Here is a 12,149-nt window from a genome sequence, read left to right as displayed (position 1 = left end):
GCAGCCAAACCCTATTGCTCTGTGAGGCTCCAGTTTTATTGTTATTGTTACTTTATATTCCTTATCTCTCTATTCAGCCCCTCCCCTATTCATATTCCTGTCTCTCATCTAAACCACTCCCTGGTTGCTAAGGTAACTTAGACCCTAGCAACTCTTTCCAGCTCTCAAATGGGGGTCACTGACCCCGGCAGCCAAACCCTATTGCTCTGTGAGGCTTCAGTTTTATTGTTATTGTTACTTTATATTCCTTATCTCTCTATTCAGCCCCTCCCCTATTCATATTCCTGTCTCTCATCTAAACCACTCCCTGGTTGCTAAGGTAACTTAGACCCTAGCAACTCTTTCCAGCTCTCAAATGGGGGTCACTGACCCCGGCAGCCAAACCCTATTGCTCTGTGAGGCTCCAGTTTTATTGTTATTGTTACTTTTTATTCCTTATCTTTCTATTCAGCCCCTCTCCTATTCATATACCTGTCTCTCATTCAAACCACTCCCTGGTTACTAAGTTAACTTGGACCCTAGCAACCAGATAGCTGCTGAACTGAAAATGAAATAACTAAAAAACTACCAATAATAAAAAATGAAGACCAACTGCAAATTGTCTCAGAATATTACTCTCTACATCATACTAAACGTTAACTCAAAGGTCAACAACCCCATTAATTTAACAATTAACAATTGTTAAAAAAAAAAAAAAAGTCGAGGAGTGAAACTGTGTTTCATTTCCCAGGATTCCCCCTGCTTTGCATGCAAATGAGGAGGCGGTTCCCTACGTTTCATGCACAAGTTCTTACTCATCTGTAAATATAATAACAGATAATGTAACTATTATATAGAAAAGCCAGGGGCCTTTGGGAATATTGGTCTCTTCATTGCTTTGTGCTCCTCCTGGAACCGACTCACAGTATAAATAGTACTGAGAAATCCCATCCAGCATCTTTATTCTTCTTATAATGTATATTAGTAACGTAGAATGAACGAGGGGCGGGAATAATTATAGAGATTTTGCAATTCCAATATACGTATTTCAGCAGCAGCAGCAGTCCTGCCCTGCTTTATGGCTGAGATTCTAGCTATCTGTATAACAGAGCATTCTGTCACAGTGGCACAGATCCTATCTGATCCCCCCATTGTAAGCAGCAGTCCTGCCCTGCTTTATGGCTGAGATTCTAGCTATCTGTATAACAGAGCATTCTGTCACAGTGGCACAGATCCTATCTGATCCCCCCATTGTAAGCAGCAGTCCTGCCCTGCTTTATGGCTGAGATTCTAGCTATCTGTATAACAGAGCATTCTGTCACAGTGGCACAGATCCTATCTGATCCCCCCCATTGTAAGCAGCAGTCCTGCCCTGCTTTATGGCTGAGATTCTAGCTATCTGTATAACAGAGCATTCTGTCACAGTGGCACAGATCCTATCTGATCCCCCCCATTGTAAGCAGCAGTCCTGCCCTGCTTTATGGCTGAGATTCTAGCTATCTGTATAACAGAGCATTCTGTCACAGTGGCACAGATCCTATCTGATCCCCCCATTGTAAGCAGCAGTCCTGCCCTGCTTTATGGCTGAGATTCTAGCTATCTGTATAACAGAGCATTCTGTCACAGTGGCACAGATCCTATCTGATCCCCCCCATTGTAAGCAGCAGTCCGAAGAGAGTAGACGTGTTTTTGTGAGCTCCTGGTGTTGACTTTCCCAGGCCCTTTCTGGGTCTGGGGAGGTTGATATTTCAGTGTTTTTTTTGAGGCTTTATAGCCTATACTTTTCTTTATTTATTTGTTTATTTATTTATTTTTGGTTTATTTTTGAACTTTTTCTGAAAATGAGAAAGAAGGTACTACCTTCAGAGAAATCAGCGGCAATGGCTACCAGAGCACGGCTGGGATCCAGCAGGCGTGCTGTAAGTCAGAAAGCAGCAGTTGGTGCAGAAAAGAAAATGGCTGCTACTGCAAAAAAGGTGAGCGGCAAAGGGAAAGTTTTGCCAAAGATGAAGAAGAAGAAGGAGGAGGAGGAGGAACAGGTATCCATGGAGTATGAGGAAGAGGAAGGAAGGCTGGATGAAGCCCCTGAGTCCAGTTCATCTGGGTTTTTGGTGTCTGAGCCCCCTGAGCAACTTGTTGCGGGACCACAACTCACTGCTTCAGGAACTTCAGCAATGGCCGGTGAATCCCAGTTAACCTGTGTCCCTGAGAGCACCCCCCTTGGAGTGAGCGGGTCCCCCATAGCTATGGAGGGGGGAAGCCCTGTGGCCAGCGCAGACTGGAGCCCCTGGTCTGGTATGTGCATCAGTCAGGGAGCAGAAGGGAGCGGTGTTGGGCTGGGGGAAGCTACAGGCAGCTGTATAATCATGCAAGCAGCTGCTGCTATGGATAGTGACCCCCAGCTGAGGGAGAAAACAGGTACAAGTTGCACTACTGTAATGGAGGCCGGCCATGTGCTTGGGAAGCAAGGCGCCATTTTGGAAACAGAAACAAGCCAGAGTACAGTGAAGGGGAAGCTCCGCCTACCCAGTGAAACTTGCAGGAAATCCAGTAAAGATGGTGAATGGACACTACCTGGGACCAGCCAGACTGAGGAACAGAGATCCCCCCCACAACTGGCACCGACTGCTACTGCACCAGCGGCTGGGAATGAACTGAGCATGGACTATGGCTCCCTGGCAGAGACTGTGGCTTTACAGGGGCTGGAGCAGGACTGTACAGGTAATAAACAAACTGACTTTTCCTTAATGGCTGGTGTGGGGAAGGGGGCTCCCAGTAATGGGACTGTTGCTAATACAGACTGTGTTCCTAAGGACTTTTCTGGGGCCCCGGGCTCTGACATGGCTGGTGCTGTGGCCCCCACTTCTACAGACTGTGTTAATCAGTGGGAAATTGTCAGGGCCCTAAAGTCTATGGAACTTTTGCAGCAGAGGAAAAAAGAACTGAATAATATGATTGTAAAAGAAATCAGTTTGGTTGCTGCGGCCACTGGAGAGCTGAGAGGGCAGGGAATCCGCAGGACTGCTATGTACAATAAAGAGCTGGAGGAACTGGAGGAAGAAATAGAAAAGACTTTCATTGTAATTAAACCATGGGAAGAGATTTATAAAAACCGGGAGAGGTTTGAGCAGATGGAAAGGGGAAAAAAACTTTCTACTAATGTTCCCTCTGATATCCCTGCAATTGTTCCCTCTGATATCCCTGCTAACGCTACTGTGCGGCCAGAGTGTGTGAGTGTGAGTGCGAGTGTGAGTGGGGTGGGGGGTGAGAGAGAGGCTGTGAGTGAGGGGGTACAGGGGGTGCGAGTGCTGGTGTGGGGGGATGGGAAATGGGTCTGTGGGGGGAAGTAAGAATGCCCCAGAGGTTGGGCAGGAGAGAAGCCAAGCGCCTGGGAGTGTGTGGGAGAGGAGGAGGCTGTTTGCCCCCCAGTCTGGGGTAAATAGATCCTTTGAAGGCCCTGTGTTTAAGAAGCGCAATGCGGTGCGGATAAAATGGGAGGGAGAGCGGGAAACATTCCCTGGTTGGAGGTATGTGGCGCGCAATCTTATAAAGGAGACTATGGGCTTTACACCTAATGATGTTTATGCTTTCCTTAATATGTCCGACACTGAATATGATATCAGCTTCAAACTGTCCCAGGGGCTGGAGAGGTTTTGGGCTCTTTATGAAGAAAAAAGGCGCACAAAGGAGTGGGAAGGTTTTAGGGCAGTCCCAATATCAAGGCCTGAAACCAAAACCGTAACCATTATTTTTAAGCACGAGTCGGTCCCCCCTGAGGATATCCTTGTGTGGCTAAAGAGGCAGTGTACTGTGCTGTCGCCTCTCACAAAGCTCTATAATGAGGAGGGTTTTTGGATGGGAGGTTGGAAGGCACAAGTAAAATTGGAGGTTCATCATAATGTCCCCAAGCACCTCCCTAATTCATTTTTCATTGGGAGGGAAAGGGGTGTTTGTTTTTATGCAGGCCAACCTCGCCAGTGCTTTAAGTGTGGCTCAAACAGGCACTTGGCCAATGACTGTGAGACTAAGGTCTGTGCTCTGTGTGGTGCCAAAGGCCATACCAGCAAGGAGTGCAATGTGGTGCGGTGTAACTTGTGTGGTACTCTTGGCCATACACACAGGGAGTGCCCCAATGCCTGGCACAACATTGTTAGGGACTGCCCTAATCTGGAGCGGGAATTTCAGGAGGAAGAGGAGCGGGAGGAGGGGAGGGGACAGGAGGAAGTAGTGGAAGTGGTGACCAGGGTGGAGGAAGTGGGGGAGCCTGTAGTTCCTGAGGAAACTGGGGGGAAAGAAAGGAAGGAGAAAGGGACAGAGGGAGATGGGTGGACTGTGGTAGGGGCCAAGGGCAATAAGAAGCAGGGAAAGATGGTATTTCAGGCAGGTTTGGCCACCTCCAACAGGTTTACCCTCCCAGGTGGGAAGAGTTGGGGGGAGATTGCAGAGGAGGAGGAGGAAGAGGTGAGAAGGATGGAGAGGGAAGAAAAGAACAGCGAGGAAAAGAAAAAGAAGAGGAAAAAGAAAAAACCAAAGGAAGGAAAGGGATCCCCAGAGTCTGAGGCAGGCCAGACCTCAAGTGCAGGGGAGCTTTCTGGGGGGGAAGGGCAGGGAAAAAAGAGAAAAGAGAGAGGCCCCGGGGAGGGAGGTTCCTTTGAGGATGAATTTCTTGTTTTTGTGGAAGGGGATGAGGGATCTCAGGGGGTGCAAGTTAAGAGGTATGGGGAAGGAGGGGAAGAGTCAGCAGCAAAACTCCCAAAAACATGATGAGTAACTCCCCAATCTCTTTCTGTACCCTTAATGTAAGGAGTATCCGGTCTCCCAAGGCTAGGTTGGTGGCTTTTGAATTTCTATTTTCGCTGGTTGTAGATATCATTTTTATTCAGGAGACTCGCCTAACTAATAGGTATGATATCTACAATGCAAAGAGAGACTGGCAGAAAGGGCCCTCATTCTGGTCTATAGCAGAGGAACAGGCAGGAGGGGTGGGGATTCTGTTTGGGGGTAACCGGAACATTGAGGTGAGGAGGTTGGTGGAGGTTAAAATGGGCCGATGTTTGTTATTGGATATTAAGATAGATGGGGAAGTGTTAAGGTTAATAAATATGTATGGGCCCCAATCAGTGGCGGGAAGGAAAGAACTCCTAAGGGAAATGAGGCAGTACTTGCACACCTCAATGCCAGTCATCCTAGCTGGGGACTTTAACCAGGTGACAGGCCCAGGGGATAGGTCTGGCAAGTATAACAAGTACGAGGGCCTTTTTCTCACTGAGGTTATACAGATGGCAGGGCTGGTGGATGTGGCTACTGAAGGGGGCAGGAAGGCAAGCCATACGTATTTCTGTGGCTCTCGCAGTAGCAGGATAGATCAAGTATATGTTAAGGCTGGTACTCCCTTTTCAGGGGTTAAGGAGATTGAAGTGGGGTTTTCTGATCACTTTGTGCTTTTGTTTGAATATGGGATGTCAGAAAGTGTGGGGGTTGGTAAGGGTCTATGGCGGTTGGGGTCAGAAATTTTGAAGGATGAAGCACTAAAACCCTATTGTGTTTTTGTTCTGCAAAACATACTGTCAAAAATGTTTTTCTATGATTCCCCAACACAGTGGTGGGAAGAGGCCAAGAGGTCATTTCGGGCTTTCTTCAAGTCCCTATCTGTTAAAAGGGAGGGTAATAGGCAATGGCAGTACCAGAACTTGAGAAAGAAGCTGGAGTCCTATATTTCGGATGGGGTGGTGGGGGAAAATGTTGCCCAGTTAAAGAACCAAATGAAGCAGCATCAGTACAGCCGCCAGAGGTCTCTGGTTCTTGAGAGGGATTCTGGGATGAAAATCTCCCCAGATCCCTATCGGAACTGTAAGGAGTCAGTTAAAAGGAAACTGGTGAGGGGTCTCATTGACTTCCAGGGTAAAGAACAAAAGACAAGGGAGGGAATACTGGAGGTTGTGAGATCCTACTATGCTGCTTTGTTTGGGGAGAGAACTTTGGAGAGGGAAAGGATGACGGCTTTCTTAGAGACGACCCCAGGGCCTGACACAAATAATTTGGATTTTTCCCCTTTGACAGCTAAAGTCACAGAGGAGGAGGTAAAGTTGGCGATAGAGAGTCTGCAGAATAAGAAAGCTCCAGGTCCGGATGGCTTAACATCAGAGTTCTATAGGGCCTTTAAAGATCTGTTGGCCCCGGCACTTGTTGAGGTGTTTAACTGTTGTTTAGAGGAAGGAGAGTTGTCGCCATCTATGCAGTTTTCCTCTTTGATTTTGCTGTCAAAGGGTAAGGACGAGAAGCATATTGAGAACTGGAGGCCGATTGCCCTGCTCAATACTGATAGAAAGATTCTCGCAAAGGTTCTTTTCTTTCGTTTAAGTTTATTTTCAAGCACTTTATTGTCTGACTGTCAGTACTGCACGGTGAAGGGGCGGAGCATTTTTGGGGCGGTCTTTACCATTAGAGAGGCCATGGAATTATGCAAAGCTCATAGGTGGGGGAAATACTTCCTGTGTCTGGATCAGTCAAAAGCCTTTGATAGGGTGAATCACCAGTACCTATGGGCTGTTTTGTCTAAATACAGTATCCCGGGTCAGTTCATTGATTGGCTAAAGGTTTTGTACAAAGGGGCGAGAAGTTTCCCACTGATTAACGGTTGGCAAGGTAAAGACTTCCAGGTCGGGGCCGGGGTGAGACAGGGCTGCCCTTTGAGTCCTTTGCTGTATGCTTTTGCGTTAGATCCCTTTCTTAGGTCGCTGCAGGAAAGAAACTTGGAGGGTATCTGTGCACCCAGTGGGCAGCGCCTGAGGTTGGTAGCCTATGCGGATGATGTGACAGTGGTTATCTCAAAGCCTGAGGAGGTGGAGAGGGTATCCTGTTGCATCAGAAGCTACTCGGAGGCCTCAGGGTCTCTAGTCAACAGTGAAAAGTCAGAAGCTTTGTGGAGTCTGGAGGATGAGCCCAGTTTTTCTTTAAGAGCCTTCCCCGTTGCCCCCTCTCAAATTAAGATTCTAGGGGTTAAATTTGGGAGGGAAGATAATGCCAGGCTAAATTGGGAAGAGAAGTTGGATACTGGTTTGGCAAAAGTTCAGCGTTGGAAAGGGTGGAAGCTGACCTATAGGGAAAGAGTTAACCTTATAAAGACTTTTCTGATCCCGTTGTTTCTGTATGTGGCCTGTGTGTTCCCTTTGCCAGAATCTTTCTATGCTCGAGTCTATAGCCTGTTCTTCCAGATGCTCTGGGGGAGCAGGCTAAACCCAGTCAAAAGAGGGGTGACGTTCCTGCAGAGGAAAGAGGGAGGTTTGGGGATGGTTTGTCCTGTCTCCTTCTTTGGGGTCATGTTCCTGAAGTGTAACTTTGGGGGTCTGACTCAAAGAACGAGCTCCCTGTGGGAATGTTGTGTCAGGTCGTGGGCATCGGCTTTTATCATGGACTGGCTGCAGGGCGGTAGGGCGAAAGAGGTCCGAGTCAGACAGAGCTATTTCCCACCACATATTGCCCTTGCCCTAAAACTGATAAAGAGGTGGGGCATTGGGGTAAGCGAAATCACGTCAGCCCCACGGAAACAGATATACATCAGGGTATTAACATCTTACTTTACTGTACCTTTGTCTGTTAGGGATTGTACCAGTAAGGCCCTGGGGGAGGTACTAAAGTATCTGAACTGTGCAAGGCTCCCTGCGAGGCTTTACGATAATGCCTGGCTGTCCCTGCAGGGCAAACTGTATGTTCGGGGAAATATGAAATATTTAAGCCATGTAAATAGGGAGTGTCCCTGGGGGTGTGGGGTGGAGGAGAGTCAGGAGCACTTTTTGGTGGGTTGTGGGGTGTCCAATAGTTTGTATGAGGGGGTGCTTAGGGTGATGGGTATTTATAATATTTGCACTAACGATTATGCTGAGAGGGCCTATGGCATTATACATAGGAAACATCATTTTAACCGGGAGACTGTGTTTATTATTTTTTCTGTTATTCGCTATCACTTGTGGGCTATGAGGTGTATGAAGTCTTTGGGAAAGGAAAATGATTCTATTGACCAGACAATATGGAAAATTTTGAGGGAATTTATATTTATTAAAACAAATGATGCACGAAAGCAGGGTGAGTGTGAAAAGTACTGGGTGAATTTTGATTTTTCTTGGTCTTTAACTTTTTCTTTGTGAATAATGTATATATTGTAATATAGTTTTTGATATGTTATGTTTTTGTTTTGCTTTGTAAATGTTTTAATTTTAAATAAAAATCCCTATCTGATCCCCCCATTGTAAGCAGCAGTCCTGCCCTGCTTTATGGCAGAGATTCTAGCTATCTGTATAACAGAGCATTCTGTCACAGTGGCACAGATCCTATCTGATCCCCCCCATTGTAAGCAGCAGTCCTGCCCTGCTTTATGGCTGAGATTCTAGCTATCTGTATAACAGAGCATTCTGTCACAGTGGCACAGATCCTATCTGATCCCCCCCATTGTAAGCAGCAGTCCTGCCCTGCTTTATGGCTGAGATTCTAGCTATCTGTATAACAGAGCATTCTGTCACAGTGGCACAGATCCTATCTGATCCCCCCCATTGTAAGCAGCAGTCCTGCCCTGCTTTATGGCTGAGATTCTAGCTATCTGTATAACAGAGCATTCTGTCACAGTGGCACAGATCCTATCTGATCCCCCCATTGTAAGCAGCAGTCCTGCCCTGCTTTATGGCTGAGATTCTAGCTATCTGTATAACAGAGCATTCTGTCACAGTGGCACAGATCCTATCTGATCCCCCCATTGTAAGCAGCAGTCCTGCCCTGCTTTATGGCTGAGATTCTAGCTATCTGTATAACAGAGCATTCTGTCACAGTGGCACAGATCCTATCTGATCCCCCCATTGTAAGCAGCAGTCCTGCCCTGCTTTATGGCTGAGATTCTAGCTATCTGTATAACAGAGCATTCTGTCACAGTGGCACAGATCCTATCTGATCCCCCCCATTGTAAGCAGCAGTCCTGCCCTGCTTTATGGCTGAGATTCTAGCTATCTGTATAACAGAGCATTCTGTCACAGTGGCACAGATCCTATCTGATCCCCCCCATTGTAAGCAGCAGTCCTGCCCTGCTTTATGGCTGAGATTCTAGCTATCTGTATAACAGAGCATTCTGTCACAGTGGCACAGATCCTATCTGATCCCCCCATTGTAAGCAGCAGTCCTGCCCTGCTTTATGGCGCTATGTAAGCTAGGCAATGGAAGGGAAAGCCGCACTATAGTTTAATATATACAATTCTATATAATAAAAAGCAAATCATACAGAACAACTTTCTTTTGCATCGTGATAGTAACGAGGGATTTCTCGTCCTGCGGCAGTGGGGGCCATTTGCATAGATAACCATTACTAAACGGCAAAACGGCATGAAGGGGGCGAGCGCGGGAGCGGCCAATGTGATATTTGCAGATAAGAGAAATATAATTTCTGACGAATCTCACACACTTGACACCATCACATCTGCCTTTGTTTTGCGCCGTGTTTTCCATTCATTCTTACTTTCCCTTTTCTAACCCCCCCCCCCCCCATTCTATTTTATCTCACGAGGCGGATAGAGGGGAGGGGAAGTTTAATCTGCGGACAGTTTTCTTTTCTTTTTAATGTGTTTTTCTTCGGGAGGTTGGGGCCAACAGCGCGACTATCTGCTTCGCTTGTGTATTTTAAAGGCAGCGGACAAAAATCAAAATATTTGAAAATGTATTTCATGGTAATTATGTCAGATTTTATGGCTGGGTGACAGTACTGAAAGGCAGACTGAATGCCTTAATTTGTATAGAAATTGTAATCATTTGTTCATTTCAAGGTGAAAATTGCATTTTTTAATTTAAATTGTATCCTGCCTGATAGTCTATTATGCAGTGAAATTGTCTGTACGTATCAGTGGCTGCGCGTAGCGTCACGGCTGTTACTGAGCCACTTATTGCCTGATTCACTTTGTACACAGCCGCGCATTGCGCTTAGGGCCGGGGCGGCCATACTGCCCGGCGAGGGACTGGGGGGGGGGGACGTGCGTGTATATATTCACTCGCCTTGGAATGTTTTCATAGGAGTTTGGGTATTGAGTTCTTATGATGAATGGAAAGAATTAGTACTATCAGTAATTAATACTATTAGAACCTACTATGGCACCTCCTACCCATATATATAAATACAAATATACAGAGAGGGAATGTTCTGGGCACACAATAAGCTGTACCCCCATACTGTACTGTCTAAGGGAAACACTATGGCACCCCCTACCCATATGTATAAATACAAATATACAGAGAGGGAATGTTCTGGGCACACAATAAGCTGTACCCCCATACTGTACTGTCTAAGGGAAACACTATGGCACCTCCTACCCATATATATAAATACAAATATACAGAGAAGGAATGTTCTGGGCACACAATAAGCTGTACCCCCATACTGTACTGTCTAAGGGAAACACTATGGCACCTCCTACCCATATATATATAAATACAAATATACAGAGAAGGAATGTTCTGGGCACACAATAAGCTGTACCCCCATACTGTACTGTCTAAGGGAAACACTATGGCACCCCCTACCCATATGTATAAATACACATATACAGAGAAGGAATGTTCTGGGCACACAATAAGCTGTACCCCTATACTGTACTGTCTAAGGGAAACACTATGGCACCCCCTACCCATATGTATAAATACAAATATACAGAGAAGGAATGCTCTGGGCACACAATAAGCTGTACCCCTATACTGTACTGTCTAAGGGAAACACTATGGCACCCCCTACCCATATGTATAAATACAAATATACAGAGAAGGAATGTTCTGGGCACACAATAAGCTGTACCCCTATACTGTACTGTCTAAGGGAAACACTATGGCACCCCCTACCCATATGTATAAATACAAATATACAGAGAAGGAATGCTCTGGGCACACAATAAGCTGTACCCCCATACTGTACTGTCTAAGGGAAACACTATGGCACCCCCTACCCATATGTATAAATACAAATATACAGAGAAGGAATGTTCTGGGCACACAATAAGCTGTACCCCCATACTGTACTGTCTAAGGGAAACACTATGGCACCCCCTACCCATATGTATAAATACAAATATACAGAGAAGGAATGTTCTGGGCACACAATAAGCTGTATCCCCCATACTGTACTGTCTAAGGGAAACACTATGGCACCTCCTACCCATATGTATAAATACAAATATACAGAGAAGGAATGTTCTGGGCACACAGTAAGCTGTACCCCCATACTGTACTGTCTAAGGGAAACACTATGGCACCTCCTACCCATATGTATAAATACAAATATACAGAGAGGGAATAATCTGGGCACACAATAAGCTGTACCCCCATACTGTATTGTCTAAGGGAAACACTATGGCACCTCCTACCCATATGTATAAATACAAATATACAGAGAAGGAATGTTCTGGGCACACAATAAGCTGTACCCCCATACTGTATTGTCTAAGGGAAACACTATGGCACCTCCTACCCATATGTATAAATACAAATATACAGAGACGGAATGTTCTGGGCACACAATAAGCTGTACCCCCATACTGTACTGTCTAAGGGAAACACTATGGCACCCCCTACCCATATGTATAAATACAAATATACAGAGAAGGAATGCTCTGGGCACACAATAAGCTGTACCCTCATACAGCTGAGTATCTGGCCCTTTAAGGCCCCAGCTGGGCGCCGCCGCTCGCCTTTTGGAGAAGAGACCAAATTAAGTTCGGTGCGGCGGCGGCGGATGGTGGGCCAGATGCGCGGGGAAACAGCCTCGTTATGTATTCATGAGCTGTGAGCCGGATAAATAAAAGGATTCATTACCGAGGGAAGTGTTACTAATGACATATACCTGCCTCCGCTCCCCTCCGAAAATCTAATGCGACACAGTCAGATGGAAAATGCATTCTCTTTATCCCGGATCCTGCGCTCAATGGGAAATTTCCACCGCCGGCCTCCAGCTAATTCTCTATTCACTAAAGGCCACATTTACAATTCCGTCGCTATTATGTCCTACCAGGGCCTCTGTACCCTCGGTCACGACCTCGCCATTAGCGGCAAATTGCAAATGGGTCACTCCGGCGAGAGGGAAATGGGATCGGGTCTCGTCTCCCCTGTTCGCAGGCAATAGTTTCCCTTTAGAGCGGTCGGACGCAGGCGAA

Source organism: Xenopus tropicalis, chromosome 7 (genome assembly GCF_000004195.4).
Source record: "Xenopus tropicalis strain Nigerian chromosome 7, UCB_Xtro_10.0, whole genome shotgun sequence".
NCBI lineage: Eukaryota > Metazoa > Chordata > Amphibia > Anura > Pipidae > Xenopus > Xenopus tropicalis.
This window is presented reverse-complemented; position numbering follows the sequence as displayed.